Source organism: Cebus imitator, unplaced genomic scaffold, assembly GCF_001604975.1.
Source record: "Cebus imitator isolate Cc_AM_T3 unplaced genomic scaffold, Cebus_imitator-1.0 Scaffold45, whole genome shotgun sequence".
In the NCBI taxonomy this organism is placed as follows: Eukaryota; Metazoa; Chordata; class Mammalia; order Primates; family Cebidae; genus Cebus; species Cebus imitator.
In genome coordinates this window covers 8874925-8900645 of record NW_016107360.1, presented here as the reverse complement: position 1 = coordinate 8900645, position 25721 = coordinate 8874925, and the positions used below count along the sequence as shown (strand labels likewise).

The window sequence follows — 25721 nt, the reverse complement described above, 5'->3', positions numbered from 1 at the left end:
TTCAGACGAATGTACCCAGGACCCGGGAGCACGACCTCAGCAGCAAACGCCCCCAGAGCAGCGTGTGCTCGGCCCACAGCCACTTTGGCCAAACAACTGGAGTCTTGTACCTCGGAAGTAGCGGCGGTAGTTGGAGAAAGCCTCCCCCACCCCCGCCAGGAACCCCGAGCTCGGGAAAGAACAGGGTGCCGGAGGAATCGCCCCCTTTCGGAACCGACCCCGGAGGTGTCAGTCACAGCAACACCGCCCCCATGCCGGTTCTCCATTCATGCTACACCACGACTCCCGCCGCAGAGGTGTCGGCGCCCGAGCCCCGCGCCCAGAGGGGCCCCGCGCGTCTGCTGCCCTACCCCAAGCCGGGGCCACGCCAGGGAGCGCATGGGGAGCTGCGGCCAGGAGCACGGGGCAGACACGTTGCCGCGCTCCGGCCCGCCCCGCGGCCCGCGGCCCGCAGCCCGAGGGCCAGGAGCCCGGTCGAGCGCCCCTTCCGCGCGGGCTGGGCTGGGGGCGACGAACAGCCTCCCTGCCCGTGCCGCCTCCGGCTCCCGGGTCCCTTCCCCCCCGCCCGCCGAAGCCCAGGTGCCGAGGGGCGGGGCGGGCTAGGGTCCCCGCGTGGCGCGCCGCGGCGAGCAACAGGGCGCCCCCGGCCGGCCCGGCGCGCGGCGCGACCGTTACCAGAGCGGGGTGGGGGCCCCGACAACTCACCGGCTCGCACCTCAGCCGCCTCCGCGCCGCCGCCGCCGCCGCTCCCGGTCGCTCCCCGCCGCCACTGCTCTCCCTCAGCCACAGGCACCGCCGAGCAGCCCCATCTGCAAACTCGGGGCTCGTAGTTGGGAATTGGAAATGCGTCTCTCACTGCCCTCCGTCTCCCTCTCCCTCGTCTCCCTCCCTCGCTCCCCACTCCGCCCCAGCTCCGGTCGCCCCCGCCGCTACCTCGGCGCACGCAGCCAGCCTCCCTTCAGCCGCCCTCCTCCTCCACCTCCAGCCGTCGCCGCCGCCCGCCGCCGGGGCGCGCTCCCTGCTGGCCTTGCGCGTGCGCCGGACGCCGCGGCTCGCGCGCTCGGGCGCGAGGAGGCGCCACCGCCTCCGGGAAGCCGGGCCCCGCCCCTCCCGCCGCGGCGCGGCGCCCAGGTGGAGCCCCCTCCCAGCCTCCGAGAGCCCCGCCTGACTGCGCTCTGGGCCCGGCCGCCTAGCTGCGGGGCTCCCAGCACTGCGCCAGCCCGCTGGCCGCTGCCGTGCCCGCGAGAGAGGGTTTGTCGGACCCAGTCCCCGCTGGGTCTCCCGAACCGAAATCGCCGCTGTCACTCAGCGTTTACCGCTGGACAAGATACTCCGCGGGCATAAAAGAGGCCCCGCCCTGCCCTTTCTGAGAGTTTTACATTCAAGAACCCGGTCCTGAGGCACAAAAGAGAAATGGAACTGGAAGAAAAGCCTCTGGAAAAACTCCCCCTCCCCCTTCACACACACCCCTGATTCTGATGTGTATTTGGCAGGTTCTACGGCGCTGACTGTGTCCTTCATGAATTTTCTCCCAAAGGCCATACCGGGCAGTGTGATTCACACCCGAGGAGACGGATGAACGCTGACTCTTCAGAGCACCGAGGCTGCCGTAGAACTCCCGGGGCCGGCTTTGCTAGACACTCCCTGGACACAGTTGTTCAGCTCCTCCCCAGCATCTGGGCTTCCCAGACCTCGAAAGGGTGGGGTTGGGGAGGGCATGCCATCCTTTCAGCCTGGACTCTGTGTAGAGCCGGGTGAACTATGATGAGTGTCCGGGTGTGTAGATGACACATTTTGACAAGAGTGCAGATTTAATTTTTCACTTGAGAGGAACTGAGCAATGCACTACAGCAGAGACTTCTGACAAGAAAAACACAGCAAGTCAGCCAGAGAACTTCCGATCCCCTTAAAAGACCTCTGTGAACCCTCAGACCCGTGACGGGAGGCTTTTGGAAAAACTGTGTTCTTCCTAAATTGAATAATGTAATTTACATCTTACAAGATGCTTACTGCAGTCTTTTCAAACCATGATTGCAGAAAGTGCAAGTCAAACTTCACATGTGAGGCGTGTATCAGGTGGCCTCCTCTGTGCAGCCTTTCCTGGCTTCTCGGACACCTTGCACAAACCAGACCATTGATAAATGTTTGCAGAATAAGCGCGTGTATCATGGCCCTTTGAATTCAGAGATGGAGTTATAATTTGTATTGTCTCCTCTCTTTGTGAATGTGGCAGGCATGGAAGGGAGAGAGAAAATACTATTGATGAGATGTATTAAGAAGGCCCAGTGTCCAAAACAGTGATTTTTGTCTTTATCCTCAACCAAGCATTAAAGATTAATTTCCTTTTCCATTAGGATCATTAATTTTGCAAACCAACATTCAGGGGGGCCTTGTACAGTGTTAATTTAGAACCTTCTTTTCTGGAACAGCAAACCCAAGCAAAGGTAATTGGAAGCATTTAAGGAGACTCAAACGTGCCAGAGCACAGAGTAGCTTTGGGTCCCCTGTAGTCAGGCTGGCTGGATGAAATGAAGCAGAGTGGGCTCAGAGCCCAAGGCAGAGACAAAGTGGAAGGATGAGGTTTGTCTTCTCAAGGTGTCAGCAAGACCTTTCAGGTCTTTCTTGCTGCCCCAAGCTCACTTGCTTCCCACAGGACACCCATGGGTCCTCCCTGCTGTGCCCTACCCAGGCTTGTGAACTAGGTATTCTCCCTTCTGACCCCTACCTTACCACATCCCGGTGGACCCAGCTACTTACTTGCCCTAAGCTCCTGGGGTTGGTGTGGGAGGTGGGGTCTGAATGTCATTTCCAGATGTGTTACTGATTCCTAACAGGGCACTTTAATTTTCTCAGGCGTCTTCTGGAAACGTCCTTACCTACTCTACCCCTGGTCCCTGCAAGTAAAAAGATGTTGACTGAGGAAGTTTTAGGAAGGAAGTGTTAGGGGAGGCTCTGCCCCTCAAATTACATGCAGACCTACCTGACTTATAGCTGGTTACCACTCCTGGCCAACTGCCTTATCTCTTCATCTACCAGAGACCCAGCATTTGGGAGCAGGAATACAGGAACAATTATCTTTCATTTGCAGTTCCAAATCTGTTCTCTAAGTAATGACAGCAGCTATCAGATAGAGGTTATCACTGCTGTAAGACTCAGGTTCATCCTTAGAGTCAGAAAAAATGATTCTGTTCCAATAACTATCTTTGATTGCTTCCCTTCAGGAAGCTCTTGCCAGTGAAGTTCCTCTCTCAGTGTCTATATTTTATCAAATATGCATATACAGTTATATTAGGAAGCACTACTTCCTTTATAAATAATACTACTTTATAACATTTTTCCCTTCCTCTAAACTTTAAAGGTGGACATGCTAGGATAAATTTAAAGTGTTCTCAACAAAGCATTGGAACTCCCATCATTGCTTCCCACCTCAGCTTTCTGAGAGGTCATTGTACTGAGATACCACCATCCATTTCCCATACCTGTTACAAATTCTTCGTTCCAAGAAAGGGGAATGATATGATTGAGAATGATGGTGGGTCTTTCTCTTCAGTGTCCTTAATAGTCTGACTTTTCATTTCCTTCAAGGTTACTCTAAAGGGATCATAATTTTACCACAGCCTGGTATCTCCTAACAGTAATTCAATTTAAAATCTGAATTTTGATTCTTAATTCAGGAGCACCCCTCACTCAATTTTGTTTCCTCCTTTAAATATAAACAACATATACTTTTAACATGTTACATTTTCTTTTCTGGCCTGCTTTGCTCCTACAGAAATTGGGAATTTTCCTAATAGTAAAAGCCCCAAATTTTAGCAAAAGCAAGTCCTGTGTGCTTGTTTTTCAACTAATCCATCATAGTAAAAGCAGTGACACTCCTGGAGGATAGCTTTATTTAAAAATGCAACTGGCATGCATCACCAAGTGCAACGAAGTTTTCCTTCAGAATACTTTATTTAGCTTCACCCCTTTTATCTCTGCTCACAAAGCTAGGTCAGATCCCAATTTCCAGCCTTCTTGCTAACCTTTCGAATTCTAGTCTCTCTCTTGTTTCCTTGCAATTTATCCTATACTCAGAGCAGTGCTTCTTAATTTTTGGCTCTTTGTTGGAATCATCCAGAGAACTTTAAGAAACAAAGCACTGATGCTTTGGTGCCACCCCAGACTTAATTGCCCTGGAGCACAGCCTGGGCGCCAGGATTTTTCAGAGCTCTCCAGGTAACTCTAATATGCACCCAGGATTATGAGCCATGGAAACAAATCATCTTCCCAACAACATTTATAACGAGTCTTCTCAAAACGCTGGGGTAGCTCCAAATTACCTCGAGTAATCAAATTAAAATTCCTAATCCTGTGCTTTAAGACTCTTTGCCAATTGACTAGAATAGTCCCCTTTCAAAACAGCTTAAATTTATCTCCTTCCTAAAGCTTCTCCAGATTAGTCTCACCTGGCTGCCTGAAGATCACTGTTCCCAGCTCTGAGCATCCTGACTGGCATTGGTTTACAAACCCTTGGACCCCAGTCGACTGTGTACATTATTGTTTTAATCTTGCTTTCACAGATATCTGTCAGAGGCTTTTCTTGTAATCTGAATCTCTCCAAAAGTTCCACTGGGTCAACAATCTCAAACAGAAATGTCTTAGCAGAACTTTCTCTTCTAAACTGGCTGTCTGAAAGATCATTTCCTGATACAATGGCAGTTCTTTTTTTTTTTTTTTTTTTAACCACAATTAAAGCCAAGAATTGTAGGAACTTGAATTTTGGTGGTTGTTTGGTTTTTCCTTAAAAAAGAAAACTATATGAAGTGGAAATTTGTCAAAAAAATATAAAAGAAAAAGAAAAGTATATATCTCAGCATATCTCCTTGACTTTTCTTACCATTATTAGTTTATCTTAGGCATCGGAATTGGACTTCTACACTCATTTGTCTACTGAAACTACTCTTTCCACCACAATTAACATTTTCATTCTTGTGCTCACTCATTTATTCACTGATTTATTAGTAAAACATACTGAAAATAAAAAAAAAACACAACAATATCAAGTAGCCCCTACCTAATGGTGAAGAATAATAAGCAAAATATCATGTAATAAGTGCTATGCCAGGTGTCTTAATTGTATATGACAGAATTAGAAGTGAGGGTCTTTGCTTAGTGTTCATGCCCTTGAACTCCAGTGCAGTGTTTGAGGAAGTTAATCTCTCATACCCTCACTCTTTACACCTCTCCTTTCCTTTGACTTCTCTGATATCATACCACCTGGAGCTCCATCTCTGACCCTTACCTTGTTGCATTATCTCCTCCTACTTCCTAAAGAAAAATGTTCTGCTAAGAATGAAATAAAATTTTTAAGAGAAACTGTAAAAAGAGAAGATAGGACTGTTTATCTCAAGAATCCCAGGGATCCTTAGGACTCAGCACCAGTGCTTCCACATTTGTATCTATTCTCCCTTGAGGCATATTTTCAACTCACTGTTGAAAATCTCCATCTAGATGAGCTATTCTAGATGAGCTATTGCTCCTGCTGGTTTTTCTGGCACCTTCCTTTTCTTTACCGTCTTGACTGTCTCCTGAACAAACACATATTCAAATCCCTTGTAGCCCACCTTCTTAAAGTCACAGGAATGTATTCTCTTGTTTCTTTGCTTTGGCCCTTCGGACTCTCCTAACTCATCTCCCTGCCTCAGGGCCTCCTTGCCCTAATTTCATCTATACCTGACAACCAGGTGCCAGTCATTTTATCCCTGTTTCCTCACTGCCTATGGGACTTCATTCACAAGGTCATTCACAATGATAGTCAAGGCTTCCCTGTTTGGGTATTCTAGTTAGTCATATCTTGTATGTTTATGTATCTACCACTGTTCTTGCTTTCCACCATCTCTGCTGGTCAAAATCTAGGTGGGCGTTCTCATTTCACTTTTATGGAAAAGCATAAAACCCTTTCTGCCTCACCTCAAACAGAGGTACAGTAGTTACCCAGTCCCCATTACTCATGGTTTCAATTTCCAGGGTTTCAGTTTTCCTCAGTTTTTAACAGTACAGTACAATATTTTGAGAAGGAGAGAGACTACATTCACATAACTTTTATGACAGTATATTATTATAATTCTTCTATTAGTTATTATTTTTCATCTCTTAACATGCCTAATGTATAAATTAAAAACTTTATCATAAGTTTGTATGTCTAGAAAAAACCATAGTACTCTATATACTATATATACACACTCTATATATATGTAGTATATATATAGTATGTTTGGGAATACAGTATATATATATATATAGAGAGAGAGTATATTTGGAAATATTTGCAAATACATACTGAGATATCTTGGGGATGAGACCCAAGTCTAAACATGAAATTTATTTATGTTTCACATATACCTTACACACATAGTCTGAGATAATTTCACATAATATTTTAAATAATTTTTTATATATCTGTAGTATATATATAGAATATATATGGTACTATGGTATATGTGTATACATAGTACTATGAAGTAGATATATAGTATATATAGATTACTATGGTGTACATATATGCATAGTGCAGTACTATCCATGGTTTTAGTTATTCCCTGGGGGGCTTGGAATGGACTCCCCCTTGGATAAGAAGGGACTGCTATAATTGCTCTCCTTTGAACTCCTATAGCACTTTAATTGCATCTTATGGCTCCTTTCCTATTCTGCTTCATAAAAGCATCATTTATGTTTTCAAATATTTATCTTTGGATTCTTTTTACCACCACTCAGCCCCATCCACCTCTTGCTTGCAGGTAACAGTTCAGGGTGCTGTGTACAGGAATCCCTGCAGCACTTGGCATAGTACTGCCCATAATACCTGCTCATTTATTGAAACAGATAAACCTGTTAGTTGGTAGACTTCTAAAATTAAAGAAAATTAAGTGAAAAATGTTGCTAATTAAAATTGAACACTTGCTCCTGAATGTGCAACCTACAGATGAAAATCTCCTAGAAGGACAATCAGATTGACAAGCCGGGAACTTAATTGAGCAGGTTGACTTTATCTCACCTGGAGCCAGCATCTATATGTAATTAACCCTTTTAGATCCTCATTTAAAATTGGCTTCCAAATTCTACCTCTTCCATTATATATGAGCTGAAAAAAAAATCCTTCTACTTAAGTACCAAAAAGAAGATTTAAAAGAAATAAGAAAACAGGAAAAAACTTCTTTAAAAAAAATTGTAAACATATATGGTGTCAGTATAGAGTATACCTTTCACCATTGAAAATGCGGAGAGGCATGAAGTCCTGGAGGGCAGTAGAGGTCTTTTGGAAGAGTCTTCTGGCACAACAGACAAAAAGGGTGTCAATGGTGATTAAGCACAAAAGTCAAACTGTGGGGCTGATGCTCCTCCAGAGGAGTGAGGAGAGGTCATGAGGGTAAAATCGAGTCATGAAGATGCATAGTGGGCTCTGAAGACATTTTTGTTAAATAAATGAATGAAAGATGGATAAGATCAGGGAACTGGAAACAATGGAAGTCGAGCTGTATGTGTATGAGTTGGGGCAGCCATGGCAAGCTGTTTTGGCTGTTAACAATATGGGAAGTTAATGGCCCATCTTAAAGCAATGCCATCTTAGTGCTAGGAAGTACAGGGCATTTAGTTTTTCCTTAAAATATCAGCTGGTTTTTTGTTTTGTTTTGTTTGAGACACAGTGTCACTCCTGTTGCCCAGACTGGAGAGCAATGGCACCATCTCAGCTCACCACATCCTCCGCCTTCCAGGTTCAATCAATTCTCCTGCCTCAGCCTCCCCAGCTGTTTATAAATATAAAAGACAAGATCTTTAAAAAAAAATCCTGCTTTGGTAATAATAGTGAATAACGGCTATCTATTGAGTTCATGCCTGTGTGGCAGATACTGGTGTATGCCCTTCATATGGAGCATCCCATGGGGATCATTACTATTATTCCCATTTTACAAATGAGAAAACTGAAGAGGAGTTAACTGCTCAGGCTCCAGAACCAGGAAGTATTTAAGGCAGCTCTCCTGCAAAGCTCCCGCTCATTCCCACACTTCATACACAGAATGCTTTGTAACTCCCTGGTCAATTCAACTGGAAGAATAACTTAGAGTACGAGTCACCACAATTAGAGGTTCTCTGTAGCATGTTATTTAACTCAGATTCTGCACCACAATCTGCAGACTTACTGTATGTGTGTATGTTAACAATGTAAAATTTGTGGAAAGGCTATCTATTTTGCATTAGATTCTGATGGGACTATTAATCACCATACCCTCGCCATACTCTTAAATTATAAGAATGGCCATGTGACCCAGGCATGGCCAATCAGAGTGCCCTATCCCTTCAGCCATAGGGATTAATACAATAAGTAGACATGTTATTTAATTAAAGAAAATCTTGGATGTTTAATTTACTGCACTAGGAAGAAAGGTAATTTGGTTTTTTTTTTTCTCTTTGCAAATGAACACTTGGAGAAACTCAAAAAAGGGAAGATTTAGTCATGCCGGAAGCCAGCCTTACTTCTAGACTTTTCTGGTTACATAAATTCCTGAGACCTTTTAAAATTTAAGATAATTTTAGTTGAGACTCCATCACTTGTCACCAATAGAGTTCTGACTTATAGACTATTTATTTGAGGCAGAAGTTATACCTTTATGAAATGCTAAGTTGCAATCTAATCAATACAAGTTTACTATCCATTATTTGAAATGCTTGGCACCAAAGATTTCCGATTTTTTGGGATTTGGGAATATTTGCAAATACATAATGAGATATCTTGGGGATAGAACCCAAGTCTAAACATGAAATTTATTTATGTTTCACATATACCTTATACATATAGTCTGAGGTAATTTTATATAATATTTTAAATAATTTTATGCATAAAATAAAGTTTGTGTTAAGTACTTATATGTGAAATTTTTCACTTGTGACAGCATGTTGGCATTAGGAAGTTTCAGATTTTCAGATTAGGGATTCTCAACCTGTATATTATTATATGATGTAGTTAGGTAAATAATTATGAAGACACTGACATATTGTAGGTACTCAATATTTATTTGATTAATTCTATTTTTTAAATTAAAGTCAGCATTATAATTATCACAAGTTGAATATTTACTTAAGATATGTTAAGTATATCATTGCAACCCTATACAATTGATTAATGAGAGAGATCCATTTGTATATATCAGAATTAAATCATAATAGTATTTATATAGTGCAGGTAATACGATACAAAAGAAGAGTTTAGAATCAGAGAACTCTAGGTTCTGCTTCTAGGTTTACCATTTATGAGCTGAGTAACTTTAGGAATGTTTTTCAGTATATAAGAATCTTTCTTTCTTCATATGCAAAATGAGTATAATAGGCCTACCTTGCAGGATGTTTTAAGGATTATTAATTAAACTTATCAAATGCCTGATATAGTTGCTTTTTCAGAAAAGAGTATAACTGCTATTATTATTTTCACAAAACTGTAGTTGTAGGACAGCAAGTAATCATTTGCTAATTAACTTTGGTGTATAATTATAAGCTAAGAATGCTCTTTTTTTTTTTTTTTTTTTTCTTTTTGAGATGGAGTTTCACTCTTGTTGCCCAGGCTGGAGTGCACTGGCACAATCTCTGCTCACAGCAATCTCTGCCTCCCAGGTTGAAGTGATTCACCTGCCTCAGCCCCGCTAGCTGGGATTACAGGCATGTGTCACCATGCCAGCTAATATTGTATTTTTAGTAGAGACAAGGTTTCTCCATGTTGGTCAGGCTGGTCTCGAACTCCTGACCTCAGGTGATTCACCTCCTCTGCCTCCCAAAGTGCTGGAATTACAGGCAGGAGCCACCAAGCCCAGCCAAAATGCTCTTAATTAAATCATCTTTCCTCCCCAAAAGGACAAAGTTTCCATTTTATCTGCTATTGCTAAGCCTTGGTCTGGAAGTTTCTAGCCAGTGCAATAAGATAAAAAAGAAAAGGGCTACAAGATATGGTATTAATATTGGAAGGGAGAGATAAAGTTATCATTATTTCCTGATGATGAAATTGTCTCTCTAGTTGACCCAAGATAATCAACTAGAAGAGCTAAATAATAAAAAGAAAGATTTGATAGATCTAATCAAAAATTATAAAATACATTTTTTTGTATATATAATAGCCAGATAGAAAACTAGACTGAAAATAAAATATTCCATTCACAGTTGAAACAAAAATGTGTCATACCAGAAATTGAAATGCAAAGCCAAAACAATTTAAACATACACTACTAGAGGAAGAATTCAAAGATTAATGAAATAAAGTAGTCATGAAATAGACCCATGCATATATGGACATTTAGGAATGCAAAAGTGATTATCTTTAATTCATAGAAAAAGTTTGGATCACTCAATAAATAGTGTGAAGATAATTTTAAAAACATGTTAAAATTACCATTCAAAAAATAAGTTCCAGACGAACTAAAGATTTAAATCTAAAAGAGAAAATACACCATTATACCAAGACAGAATCCATAATTAAAAGACTAAAAACTGTGACTAGATGAATTTTTTTTGGAAAAAAGGTACCATAATTAAAATTGAAAGTTAAATAATAAATTTAGAAATATGGGCTGGGCGAGTTGACTCACACCTATAATCCCAGCACTTTGGGAGGCCGAGGCAGGTAGATCACAAGGTCAGAAGTTCAAGATCAGCCTGGCCAATACGGTGAAACCCTGTCTCTCCTAAAAATATAAAAAAGTAGCTGGTGTGGTGGTGTGCACCTATAGTCCTAGCTACTCAGGAGGCTGAGGCAGGAGAATTGCTTGAACCTTAGAGACGGAGGTTGCAGTGAGCCAATACTGTACCACTGCACTCCAGCCTGGTGACAGAGTGAGATTTCATCTCAAAAAAAAAAAGAAAGAAAGAAAGAAAGTAGCCATGGCAAAGTGTTCAGAGTCATCGGGTATAGAGAATATCTAAAAGTTAGTGTAAATGTAACTAAATTCAGTTTAAATTAATAAATGACAAATGTAAGCTTGGTTGAGTCAGTGTTCTTTAGGATTCACCTTTTTACATTCAATGATTTATGAAGGTTAATGAAAGTGTCAATAGGATAGGTTCCAGCTGCTCAAATTATTCTTCAAATTTAAAACTTAAAGTATTAGGGAACTTCTTTTTTTGAGCAGAGAGGATTATTTGAGTAAATTTGATTCCCAAAGTGTAGGGATTTAACTTGTTTTAATTAAAGTCTTTTTCATGGTACCTACCAGGATGCCTTACACAGATGGGTGTTTAATGATGATGATGTACACTATAATAATGCTCACACAATATGTGAAATATTTTGTAATCATGTGGATTTCTTTATGACAGCAAACATGACTGATTAGATCAACATCATTTGCATATCATTATGGGTTTAATGCTTTTCATTCTCTTCTTACATCTTAAGCATACCTTAGTATGCTTAAAGAATATTAGTAAAATTAAGGCCATTTTTTCATATTATATTCTTAATGGGACTTGACAGAGAGAAAAAGTGGTAAGGTTTTGTGAGCTGTTACTGTACAAATGATTTGACTATGTATTGCTTTCAAAATACTATCCTGTGACTTTTTCATCCCAACAGAGGGTGGGCTACTTATGAGCATAAGACTTGACTTAGATTCCTTTCTTCAAAAGGAAAGGAATCCTACTACCAGGTAGATGCTTTCTAAATTAACAATTCAACTGATATTGATTTCAAGCACCTAACACCTATGTCAGAATAATGAGCTGGGAACTCGGTTACAAAGGTGGCAAAGACAGATATGATTCTTGTCCCTATAGAGCTCACGGTCTAGATGGGGAGACGATGAAACAAATAAGTATATTAGATTCAATACTGGTGCTCTAACAGGGAAAGTTCAGGTTGCTGTGGGAGCAGATAATAGGAGTGCCAAGTTCACTTGTTATCCCAGCACAGGGGAACTATTTTCAATCCCTAACAAACTAACATTATTTATTGAATACCAACTATGTTCCATGTACAATGCTAGACTCCTTTCACTTCTTTTTCAAAATATATATATTTCGAGAAATATATAATTATTTCCAGTTTATGAGTGAGGAAGCTCTAAGTCAGATTGTTTAATGGGCCTACTAAAGATTATCTAGTGGTTAAGACCTGGCCTGAGAGCCAGGCAGTCTGGTGATTTTTGGCTCTACTGTCAATGAACTGAGTGAACAAGTTTCCTAATACTCCATCTGTAAAGATGGAGATAATAGTGAGCATTAAGTTAAAACATATAAAAACTAATTAGTACAGTACAAGGCAGCTGGCAAAGGCAAAATAAATGGCAGCAAAATATTAAAAATATACAAGAGCCATAGCTATTTGTTAATTCATGAAAACACTTAATTATTTAGTACCTAGTATATATCACTAGAACAATTGTTGTGCTCAATTGTACACTATAAGAAAAGTCCTATGGCCCATGAGCTTTTCAAGGGTATGAAAATATTTGTGACTTGAAAACCTCTTTATTGGTTCCAAAACAAATTTTTATAAATGGCAACTTTAAGAGAAGCAGTATTTTGTCAAATAGCTACACAAATGTTATTAAGTTACTATTTCACTATATTTAACAATAATTTCTAGGTCAGGTTTCCTATGTTGGAAGAATTTGGGGTCTGTTTAATAACTGCCTTGAAATCATAGCCCTTTGAGAATTAAACCAGTTACTTATAGCTAAATAATTTTCAAAGCACAATCATAAAATCTGTTCAAAATATAGCAAGAGTTACGTCACTGGTGAAATGTGAGTTCATTTTAATTTTGTATAAACGGTGATGCAGTCTATGTGAGTCAGAACTAAAATATTTCTCTTTATTAGGTGTTGGCTATGTAAGGCTATTTTACTTGTGCTCTTAATCCTCAAGAAATGCAATTAAATAGATAAATGGACACACAAATAATTATTACACTACAGTATTTAAAGGATGTACTTATGTTTTATACAAAGTATAATAGAAACAAAAAAGGAGGTAAGATGAATTACGTAAATAATTTAAAGCCAATTTCTTAGAGTTGGAAATGCTTAAGGTGGGATTTCTTTTTTTTTTTTTTTTCAAACAGACAGGACTCGCTCTGTCACCCAGGCTAGGATGCAGTGGCATGATCATAGCTCACTGTAACCACAAACTCCTGCACTCAAGTGATCTCCCCGCAACTCCCACTCACCCCCTACCAGGTTCTTGCACCACCACACACCACACCCAGCTAATTTTTAAATTTTTTGTAGAGACAGGGTCTCGTCGTCATGTTGGTCAGGCTGGTCTAGAACTCCTGGCCTCAAGCAATCCTCCTGCCTTGGCCTCCCAAAGTGCTGAAATTACAAGTGTAAGCCACCCTGCCCAGCCAAGGTGGTACTTAAGGAATGAGTAGCAAGGAGTTGTTGTACAAGATTGGGAAAAGGGAAAGATATTTGAGATAGGGATGAGAACTGGGAACTCAGGAAGGTATGAAATAGCTTGCTGTGTGCAGTTCAGGAAGCATCTAGTAGGAAGACATAGAAGATGAAATACAGATGAAAGACAATGAGTGGAGGGAGCACATCGTGGAGTGGCTTTGTCCTATGAGCAATGGTAAAATCGAATTACTTTTTTAAAAATTAGTCATCCAATTTAGAAAGGCTGCTCTGGTTGGTACAGTGGATTTTTGTTTGGTGATGAGAGAACCTGTTAAGAAACATTGATGGAAACCAAAGAACAAACAAATGGGTGGGGAAGGAAACTAATATTCATTGAAAATGCACCCTGCGGTGGCAGAATGTGAAGTACTTTCACTCACGCTATCTTATTAACCTTCACAGCATGCCCACGACATAGATATGGCTCTCATTTTAAACAGGAGGCTACCTCAAAAAAGTCAAGTTATTGTTCCCAGTGTCAGACAGTTAATAAGCAATGGATGTGAGATCCAAGCACAGGTGTCTCTGATACCAGATCGTGTGTGTGTTTATTTCTGCACCATACTGGCTTTCCAGGGGACTGACCTTGAGTGCTGGAATTAAGGCAATAACGGTGATGAACCAAAGCCTGGGCCAGTTTGAGAGACACTGAGATGACATAGTCTCCCAGATTGGATGTCGGGATGTGAGGAATGAGGAAGGGGTCTGGGATGACTCCCAGATGGGGAGGAAGTAGGAGAAACTACAGAGGGACTCAAGCGAAGTAGAAAAAGGGATTTCAGAATGCACAGTGCAAACAAAGCAAAGCAGTCTTTGAGGAGGACTCACAGGACAGCATGGATTGAAGATTAAGGCCGAGGGCCTTGCCTTTTAGACAAGGAGGATGGGGATGAAAGGCAGGGTGGTATTAACTGGCTTTGAGGTTGGACTTGCCATCATCTTCTATTTTTAAAAAAGAAATACAAATCTCAGAAGTGGAAATTTTGTTTGCTACTTCAAAAGAAAAGAACCGCTTTCTAGCTCAGAGGAAAGTGTGAATGAACATTCACCGCAGAGGTTATCTACAAAATGATTGCTGAGGCAGGAAAGTAAGATTACCCTCTTCCAGTACTCAGTGAGAAGCAGGCCAGACCACTGACACATCTGGAGCAGCACAGGTGTTCAGGGAGCCATGGAGCCCTGCTGGAAACTTAGTGTCTGGACAAGGTTTTTCTTACTTGGCTGAGCCTTGAGTGGTCACTATTACGTGGGGTCAGAGATCAGAAAATATTTGCTCAGGCCATGTAAGCTTATTTTAATGTATCAAATTAGAGAAAGTCATTCGATTAGAAAAGGATGAAATAAATGAGTTCAAATTGGTTGTTACATTAATTTTAACCAATTTGATAAAAATTGGTTTCTTGTTTTAATGTGCTCCTTGTTTCTTGTTTTCTTGCTTTAAATGTGAGAACCAATTGGTTCTTACCTAGAGAAGCCTCAAGCCCCAATTTAGAACTTGTTAGAAATGCAAGTTCTTGGGCCCTATCTAAAACCACTGGATTAGAGCCTTGTCCTTTTCTGGGAAGAAAATCCATTAATATGCATGCCTCAAAGCACTATCCACCATTTGTCTCTCTATCTCTGTCTCTAGCCTTGCACATCACCCCCCAAGACCCCTTAATTCCTTCTTCTGAAAACTGAAGGATCATATGACTTCTCTCAAACCTGGAAGATACTCAGAACATGTCCAACACATTTTACCATGTTATTCTTCAGTTATAAAGAAATAAAACAGTAATAGATGCAGAGGTGGTAGAGGAATTTCTAAGCTATGAAACAGAAGTTATAAAATTCTTGATAAATGTATCCACATAAAATTCAAAAATTCAAAGAAAAAACCTCAGTAAATAAAAAACAAGTTAAAAACTAGGAAAAATAGCTGTATCCTAAGTGTCAGACAAAAAGTCATTATATACTTTTTTTTAAAAATCCTATACAAATAGAAGAGAAAAACATAACCACCCTAATAGAAATATGACCAAGGGACAGACAAGAAAAGGCAATTCACAAAAGATGAACTACAGAGGCCAATAAATGACTTCACAAGAGACCGAAAAAGCATATTAAAACAAGAAACCAATTTTCACCTACAAATTGATTTAAAAATTTCAATAAATACCTAACGTTGTTGAGGATATGGGAAAATACGCATCATAAACTGCATTTGGAAATATAAGCTGGTATAAATCATTCTGGGATACTATTTAGCAATGGGTCAAAAGTCTTGAAAATATCCACAATCTTTGACACCAAAAGAGGATCCTGTTGCTCTGAAAATAATTCATCTGAAGGGAATAATCATAGATATGCAGAAAAATTTGTCTATAAAAATTCATCCCTGTGTGTTTATGAGAATGAAAAATTGAAAACAACCTACAATAAGTTGGTGGTTTATTAGACAATATATCATGTCCCAAAAATAAATTACCATGCAGTTTTTAACAACTATTTTGTATATAAAAATATAATAAAATAAAATACAATAATGGTTATAACATACTATTAAATAAACTCACCTAATAAAAGAATACATTTAGTAGTATCCCAATCTTATAAAAATGCATGTGTGTATTTGTATATCTATTTGTCTATGTTTATACTCATAGCTATCAGAATAAAGGAGAAGAAAATCTTTCAGGCAAGGATTTTTACTATCTAGTTCACAATGTAGCTCAGGCACATAGCAGGTTAATAATCTTATTTCCATTTGATGAATTTAAGGCACTTTCAATTTTTGAATTCATGTTTCTCTAGGTTTTCTAAACTTTCTACAATAAATTTTCACCCCTTTTTTTAGTTAGAAAAAGATAATAAATTCTAATTTTGAAAAAATGTTAATAGATAAAACTAGTTATCTATAGATAGAAACTAAGAGCTAATTGTCAATATAAGGCTCATGAAATTTAAAACACCCCATTTAATCAAAGGGAACTGCGAAGTGTTGTAGGGAGATTGACAAATACGTGATTATAATTCAGGAAACTTAAGCCTATTCAGCTGTTTTGTGTTGCCGTTGTGTGCAGTATCATGATATTCAAAATTTTGCACTAAATACCAAAAAAGAGAAAGCTCAAGATTTTTATTTCAAGTGTAAAATTTATTGTAAGCTTATCCTTAAACATCATTTCATTCAAATTTTGCATTGTGCTTATTTTTTGTTTTCTGTTTATTTATTTGTTTGAGAGTCTCACTCAGTCACCCAGGCTAGAATGCAGTGGCACGATATTGGCTCACTGCAACATTTGCCTCTTGAGTTCAAGCGATTCTCCTGCCTCAACCTCCTAAGTAGCTGGGATTACAGGTGTGCGCCGTCACACCTGGCTGATTTTTGTATTTTTGGTAGAAACAGGGTTTCACCATGTTGGCCAGGCTGGTCTTGAACTCCTGATCTCAGGTGATCCACCTGCCTCAGCCACCCAAAGTGCTGGGATTAAAGGCATGAGCCACCGCACCTGGCAAATTTTGCATTATACTTTCTAATGAATCCAATTTATTTCACATAAAAATACTTGATATTGTTTATCATCAAGTAAGATTGATTACCTGAATGTTTTCCATGCTATTCTGTGTGGCTGGTGTGCCCGATGGCACTCCTTGGGTACCTTTAGGAGTATGCTTAGGTAAGATTGGGAATGCAGTGTTAGCAAGCAGGATTAACAGAGTTTGGGAAAATACAGTCAGAGAAAGTTGGTTAGCATGTGTTCAGAAGAGGAGTAGTTTGACTAATTGACATCAATATGTCACCTACTTGGCAGGTGTATCTCTGCAGTGAAAAATCTCACAGGGTGAGGATGAAGTGAGGTATAAAATGAGTACAGTACCTGACCTACAGTAAGCTCTCAGCAAATGTTAGCTGTTATTATCATTACCATAGAGAGGCTCCCTACTCAAATGTCACCGCCACTTACAATATTAAACTAATTACTGTTACTTTGATTCAGTGTGCACCAAGCCACATTCTTAAGTGATATCTCAGGCAGATTTTTCCCTCAGGGAGCATATTATCAAAATAGCTTCAGGCATCCATATTTCTTTTTAGAAATTAATAAATGAGTCAGTCCTAAAATACTGATCATCTCTTCATAGGCTGCATAGTCAAATTTCCCTACCCATGGAGCTGTGAAAATAGACCTTGGAACATGGTGATTTTAGCAAAGATGTGCCCTTGAGGCATATCTGGACCATAATTCTTTCTTAATCAACTACTACTGTAGCTAATTTCCCTAACTACCAATGACAAAGATGTAATTTTCTAGTAGGTAGCATAGACCCTAAAGCAGAAGATTTCCAAATATTTGGGCCATGGTCCATAGGAAAAAATAATAATAATAATAATACATTCTACAGTGTGATCTAGAACACACTTTGGAAGTTTAATGAAACAACAGTTACTCTTACTACTATTATCTAAAACCAGAACATGAGCAAACATCACTATCCTGGGATTCACAGATGAAAGCTGGTTATGCCTTTATGCTTAGTCTATATTTTTTTCCCTTTCTGTTTATTATACTGACCAGCCTGAACTGCACTGGTTGATGCCTTATACACATATTCTTCTCTACTTATGACCCCTGGCTAACCTTGAGCTCCGAACATCAACATGAGCCCACCTGTTGGTTATATCTACAGCAACCATTTATCTTTCCTGGATTTTTCAGGGCAATTTTAATTTTATATTCTCTGATTCCTGGCTTTGGTTTAGAACATAATTTCTTTTGGCCTAAGTCCCTTTTTTGTCCTGGTCTGCTAAATTCTGACATCAACTTAACCCAGGGACTTATAGTGACTGGGGACCCTTTTTTTCCTATATTAAATATTTTCATAGATATTTAATATAGAAATATCATTCAACAGACACTTATTGTGTCAGGCACTCTGTTCTCCAGGCCCCAACTCCAGCTTACCCATACTTTGTTCATTCCAGCCACCTCCATCTTCCAAATAGAACTGTCTCTGTCTACCCTTAGAAAGAGAAAGTCCTTTTGCTTAGTTCTTGATATACATGTGGGAGCTAATTTATGAATGGCCAATGAATGCTTTCTTGGCAATCACGGGCTACCATTCTGATATGGTTCTTTTTTTCCTCCTGATGATTGCTTTCCTACAGACACAGAAAGATATTTTTTGGAACCAAGAGCTCTGGGCTCAAATCCTTGCTCCGCCACTTATCTGCTGTGTGACATTGAGCACGACTTCTTCACTTGGAATCCTCATAAGGATTCTGTAAAGATTAAAGAAAATAAATAACAATTTATACTATTTAAATGCTTAATAAAACACCCAGCGTATAATAATAGGTGAATAATGGTGGTGAATAAATGTCCATTCCATTCATCTTTTGCTAGTTAGTAATGTATGAATAAGATACAGTGTGGTAGAGGGGTGGTGTTAACATGTCTTAAACACTGAGACTGTACTAAGTTTTTCATGTGCCTTAACGGATCTAATCCCAGAACAGCTGAACAGTGTTCCTTATCATTTTACAGATGATGCAAATTGAGACCCAAGGAGATTAAGATACATGGCCAAAGACACAACATTTGAATTTACAGAGCTAGATTTGAACTGAACCCCCAAACTAGAAAACTGTTCAAACTTCTGACCCCATTTGTGGTACAAGATCCATTGGGAGTCAGAATTCTCTGCAGATTGGATTCCAGTTGCTCATCAGACGCACCTGTATAATGACATTCCTTGACTCTCTCAAAGGTGAAAATTCTAGCCGTCTTCCCATTATCCTCCACTCTAAATAGTTAGGACCATTTGGGAAACTCTTGGACTTCAAGTAGTTGGCAGAAGAAGCTAGAGTTTCTGATTTAAAAAATTTGTGAACCATTTGATTATCTTTTTCACTCACCATTTTATACAGTTCTGCAGCGGTCAGTATTATTAAATATACTGAATAACTGACTCAGCCCAAAGCCAAACAAGTGGGACTGGGCTCTGTCTGGGCAATGAGTTTACTGCTCAGCTCAAAGAGCTGCCTGGCTTGATGTTACAGCTTCTCAAACACATTTTTTGCCAGTTCCAAAAAGACCATTAGGTTAGTATGTGCCTAACCACAGTACATCTGCTTGTTTTGGATAATAATGAGCGCTTTTCCAGCTGTTTATTTTTCTACCTTCCTTCTTTGTTTCCCTAGGACTTGAGCTTTTAGCATCTATGATTTATTTTCAAGCTGTTAGGCCAAATCCAGAACTATCATTCTAAATTTCATATGACTTGGCCTCATCCATTTTCAAACTTACTTAAACCCTAAAATACACACACATGTGCGCACGCATGTGCGCGCGCGCGCACACACACACACACACACACACACACACACGTCTTTTGGAATTTAACACCTGGCCAAACATAGTTTTAATTACCTCCATTTAGTACATGCATCTCTACATTTTTCTTCTTTTTACATAATTAATTTTTTTGCATATGTAAAATATGCATGATTCTGAAGCCAAGAAGTCTTGTTTCCCAGCCCATCCCCTCCGCCCTTTCCCTCCTTCCTTTCAGATGAAATTACTTATATGTTTTTAAACATCTTAAAAATATAATATACATACAATGATAGACTTACATACAAATGTACAGTTTGATGAAGCTTCATAGACTGAGCATACTTGTGTATCCACCACCAAGGTGGAGGAACAGAATGTTACCAGCACCCTAGAAACTGCTCTTGTGCCCTTCCTGCTTGATACTCTGCATTCTCCCCAGAGACAACTGCTCTAAAACAGTATAGATTAGCTTTGCCAGATGTTGAACTGTAAGTGGAGTAATACAGTATGTGTTCTTTGTGCTTGGTTTCTTTCACTTGACAATATACTTACGACATCCATCCATGTTGTGTATAGTAGAAGTGTTCTCTCTTTTTTATTCCTGTTACTATAATCTATCATATTGAATATATAATATATCATAATTTGTTTATGCCTTTTGCTGTTGATGGAGAAATGAGTTTCTCATTTCTAGCTTAACCAATAGTGCTTCTTAAGACCTTCTTGAACATGTCTTCTGAAACACATATACATTTCTCGTGGATATACACCCAGGAGTAGATTTGCTGGGTCATGGGGTATGTGTATGTTCAGGCTTTAGTAGATACTACCAAAGAGCTTCCAAAAGTGAATGTTCCAATGCACACTTCTTCTATCCAGCAGTGTATAAGAGTTCCATTTGTTCCTCATATTTGACAACACTTGATAATTTATGTCTTATTAATTTTAATCATTCTGGTAGGTATCTCACTGTGCTTTCATTTTGTTTTTCCCTTATACTAATCATATGTACTGCTTTTTGATTTATTCTTCTATTATTTAGTTTTACCCTTTCATTAAACAAAAGGGAACTATATATACTATTTTCTGTTTTGCGCATTAATTTTTTTTTACTTAGTATATCCCAGAGATCTCTGTATAATACAGTACAGCAAGATCTTATTTTTATTACCTCTACATAGTATTCAATTGTATAGATGTGCCTGAGTTCATTCAATCAGTCTCTTATCAATGAAAATTTAGATTGTTTCCAAACATTTCCTGTTATAAATGTGTTCCCATTAATAGGCTTGTGCACACATCTTTTCATGCTTTTTGCTTCTGTATCTTTGGGAGAGATTCTTAGAACTGGCATTGCTGGGTCAAAGACAAATGCATGTGTAATTTTGTTGGATATTGCCAGATTTCCCTACATAGGCATTGTACCATTTTTATTTTTACAACTCACCAGTAAAATATGTGCTTATATTTTATGCAATAAGCCTTTCTCTTAGAATACTCAATAGCCAGGGAATTAAAACATTGGCAAATTTTTTAAGTGAATAATCTTTAAAAGTAAAACTATTTGATTATCTTTAAAACTACAACCTCATAAAGCATTTTAATGTTTCTTAAATTTCATATATACACATTTTAAGATGTGTATATATAAAAATTGAGTTAATAATGTAATGTGTATTCATATGCAGTCACATAAAATGTGTTTTTAAATAACAGTGTATTAGTTAAGAATGTTTTGGTTGTGAATTTAAGAATGAAAAGTGAGACATTCATTGATTCATATAACTGAGAAGTTAAAGCAGCCTTATTAGTCAGGTATGATGAGATCCAGGGACTCAAACGATATTGATGGGAATCTTTCTCTCTCCCCATCTGTGGCCTCTGCTTTCCTCGGTGTTAACCAGGTTTTCATTGCCCTTGCAGCTTGCAGTCTCACAAGGCAAGAGGTCTTCTCTTGTCAAGCGACCACATTTGTCCCTACAAAAGGACTCTTACTTTCACTGCGCCGTGACCACCTCCTCTGTGTCAGAGAAGGTGACAGGGAGGTCTCTCGATTGAAACTAGCAGAATAAAGGAAGCTGAGGTCCACCTTCTCCACCAAAAGGTTGTGGGCTACTCTAAAATAACAGATGTCTTTTATAGCTGCAAATTCTGTTGTCCTGATATGCTGTAATTAATCCAGCCTCTCTCTGGTGCCCACCTTAACATTTAGGGTGCTTCTACGTTTTACTAGTATACATTACATCATCTAAATATTCTTATATTCTATACTTCATTTAAGATAGATCTCTATAAGTGGAATTACTAAATGAGAGAATATGGATAGTTCACATATATGGTCAAATCCTTCTAGGGTGCTTGTAGTAATATACACTCTCAGCAGCACTGATGAGACTACTGATCTACCACTCCCCAGGGAGCATTAGGAATTTCAGTTTGATAGGGGTTACCACATTGCTTCTTGCTTGATTTTCACAAAACAATAAATATCTTTTCTGTTTGCAGATACACAGCTCTTCATTTGATTAATGTTTCATATTTTCCTATCTTCTTTTTCCAATGCCTTCTTACTCTTCTCCCAATTTAAAAGAAAAATTATGAAATTAAAAAAGAAGAATATATGGGTTAAGTGGAAAAATGCCAAGTTCTTATATTTTCCTCATTATACTTAAGATTTATGAGATGTCTTGAGCAATCAGCAAGGTACAGCTGTGTCACCAAGAAGAGTCTTGGGGCTGTGTGCAGCTGGTCATCATTTCTTCAGCTCTCCCATAAAAGCTTCTGCAAATAAACACACAATCTGAAGACATTGTGCTTGCTATGCTAACTGGCAAGGCAAATCCCCTCATCCTTCTTCCAGCCAGGCTGTTACTCATAAACTCCTTTTAGACAGAAATTCTGGAGTCATCACTAACTTCGTTCATTGCAGTGCGTATTAGTCTGTTCTCACACTGCTAATAAAGACATACCTGAGACTGAGTAATTTATAAATAAAAAGAGATTCATTGTCAATGAAATATCGATAGTCAAATATTTGAAAACATAATAAAGAGGATCAAATGTCAGTCACTGGGAATCAGCACACCATCTATTAAGCATGAGGATCCCCAGCTCAGATATGTGCTAAAATTTTTAACATAAAATTTTTTCATAATATGTAAAGAACATGCAGGATTGTTGCATAGGTGCATACATGGCAATGTGGTTCGCTGCCTCCATCCCCATCACCTATATCTGGCATTTCTCCCCATGTTATCCCTCCATCCCCAAATCCCTACCCGTCACTGTCCCTCCCCTAGTCCCCCCTGACAGACCCCAGTGTGTGATGCTTCCCTCCCTGGGTCCATGTGTTCTCACTGTTCAACACCTGCCTATGAGTGAGAACATGCAGTGCTTGATTCTCTGTTCCTGTGTCAGTTTGCTGAGAATGACGGTTTCTGGGTTCATCGATGTCCCTACAAAGGACTCAAACTTACTGTATTTTATGGCTGCATAGAATTCCATGGCGTACAAAAGCATTGACAACAAAAGCCAAAATAGACAAATGGGACCTAATCAAACTCCACAGCTTCTGCACAGCAAAAGAAACAGTCATTAGAGTGAATTGGCAACCAACAGAATGGGAAAAAGTTTTTGCAGTCTACCCATCTGACAAAGGGGTGATATCCAGAATTTATAAAGAACTAAAACAGATTTACAAGAAAAAAACAAACAAGCCCATTCAAAAGTGGGCAAAGGATATGAACAGATACTTTACAAAAGAAGACATACATGAGGCCAACAAACATATGAAAAAATGCTCATCACTGGTCATTAGAGAAATGCAAATCAAAACTACATTGAGATACCATCTCACACCAGTTAGAATGGTGATCGTTAAAAAACCTGAAGACAACAGATGCTGGAGAGGATGTGGAGAAACAGGAACACTTTTACACTGTTCCTGGGAGTGTAAATTAGTTCAACCATTGTGGAAGACAGTGTGGCGGTTCCTCAAGGACCTAGAAATAGAAATTCCATTTGACCCAGCAATCCCATTACTGGCTATATATCCAAAGGATTATAAATTGTTCTACTATAAGGACACGTGCACATGAATGTTCATTGCAGCACTGTTTACAATAGCAAAGACCTGGAACCAACTCAAATGCCCATCGATGATACACTGGACAGGGAAAATGTGGCACATATACACCATGGAATATTATGCAGCCATCAAAAACGATGAGTTTGTGTCCTTTGTAGGGACATGGATGAACCTGGAAACCATCATTCTCAGCAAACTGACAGAAGAGCAGAAGATCAAACACCGCATGTTCTCACTCATAGGTGGGTGTCGAACAATGAGAACACATGGACACAGGGAGGGGAGCACTACACACTGGGGTCAGTTGGGGGGAAATAGGGGAGGGACGGTGGGGGGTGGGGAGTTGGGGAGAGATAGCAAGGGGAGAGATGCCAGATGTAGGTGATGGGGAGGAAGGCAGCAAATCACACTGCCACGTGTGTACCTATGCAACAATCTTGTGTGTTCTTCACATGTACCCCAAAACTTAAAATGCAATAAAATAAATAAATGGAAAAAAAAAAGAATTCCATGGTGTATTTATGCCACATTTTCCCTGTCCAGTCTATCATCAATGGGCATTTGGGTTGGTTCCAAGTCTTTGCTATTTTAAACAGTGCTGCAATGAACATACGTGTGCACGTGTCCTTATAATAGAACGATTTATAATCCTTTGGATATATACCCAGTAATGGGATTGCTGGGTCAAATGGAATTTCTATTTCTAGGTCCTTGAGGAATTGCCACACTGTCTTCCACAATGATTGAAGAAGTAATTTCTTCCATGTGGAAGACTAATTTACACTCCTACCAACATTGTAAAAGTGTTCCTATTTCTCCATATCCCCTCCAGCATCTGTTGTCTGTACTCTTGCAATTTTTTCTTTTTAATTTTTTTCAGCACCTGAACTACACTAGGGACAATTTTTTTTTCTTGAAGCCTTCATAAGTTTGTTGTATTTTAATTCTTTATAAATTAGCAAGGATAATAACAGTGGGCATAAGAAGGGATAATAGGACCTATGTAGCAAGGGAAGGGGTTTCCTAATGAATAAACTGAGATGCTATATACAAAATATTTAATGTGCATTTGGTCAGAGAAGGTAATATATGTTATAAGTAAAAAATAAGATAAAGTAAAATAAAAAACTAAAAAATAAATAAATAAATAAAAAGAGATTTAATGGACTGACAGTTCTACATGGCTGGGGAGGCCTCAAAATCATGGTAGAGGGCAAAAGGCACTTCTTACATGGCAGCAGTCAAGACAGAATGAGAGCCAAGCAAAAGGGGAAACCCCTTATAAAAACATCAGATCTCATGAGACTTATTCACTACCATAAGAACAGTATGGGGGAAATCACCCCCATGATTCAATTATCTCCCACTGGGTCTCCCCCACAACACATGAGAATAGTAGGAGCTACAATTTAAGATGAGATTTGGGTGGGGACACAGCCAAACCATATCACAGTGGTTCTTAGACTATGGGCCCAGAATCAGCAGCATCAGAACAACCTGGAAACTGATGAGAAATGCAAATTCTCAGGCCCTACCTCAGACCTACTACATCAATAACTCCGGGTGTGGAACCTGGCAATCTGTGTGTGTGTGTGTGTGTGTGTGTGTATAATTGTGGTAAAATACACAGAACATAACATATTCCATCTAATCACTTTAAAATTTATTTTTAATTGGCAAGTAAAAATTGTATATATTTATCATATACAACATGTTGTTTTAAATGGTGTATGCATTGTGGAACGCCTAAATCAAGCTAATAAACATAGGTATCACCTCACATACTTATTTTTTTAAAATTTGAGATGGAGTGTCACTCTGTCACCCAAGCCAGAGTGCAGTGGCACAATCTCACCTCACTGCAATTTCTGCCTCCAAGGCTCAAGCCATTCTCCCACCTCA

At 39.4% G+C, this 25721-nt stretch overlaps 1 protein-coding gene across 3 annotated transcripts in view; it reads right to left on the bottom strand.

The window, feature by feature from the left end:
- Positions 1–912, bottom strand: part of MPP6 (membrane palmitoylated protein 6) — a 126863-nt gene extending 125951 nt beyond the window's left edge. For 2 of the 3 annotated variants that reach the window (XM_037737916.1, XM_017527000.2), the window contains exon 1: positions 706–903. The gene's annotated coding sequence lies outside the window, so the exon portion shown is untranslated. Of the gene's footprint in view, positions 1–705 lie in introns of all 3 variants that reach the window. The other variant, XM_017527001.2, reaches the window with a different exon arrangement.
- Positions 913–25721: the final 24809 nt, after the last annotated feature.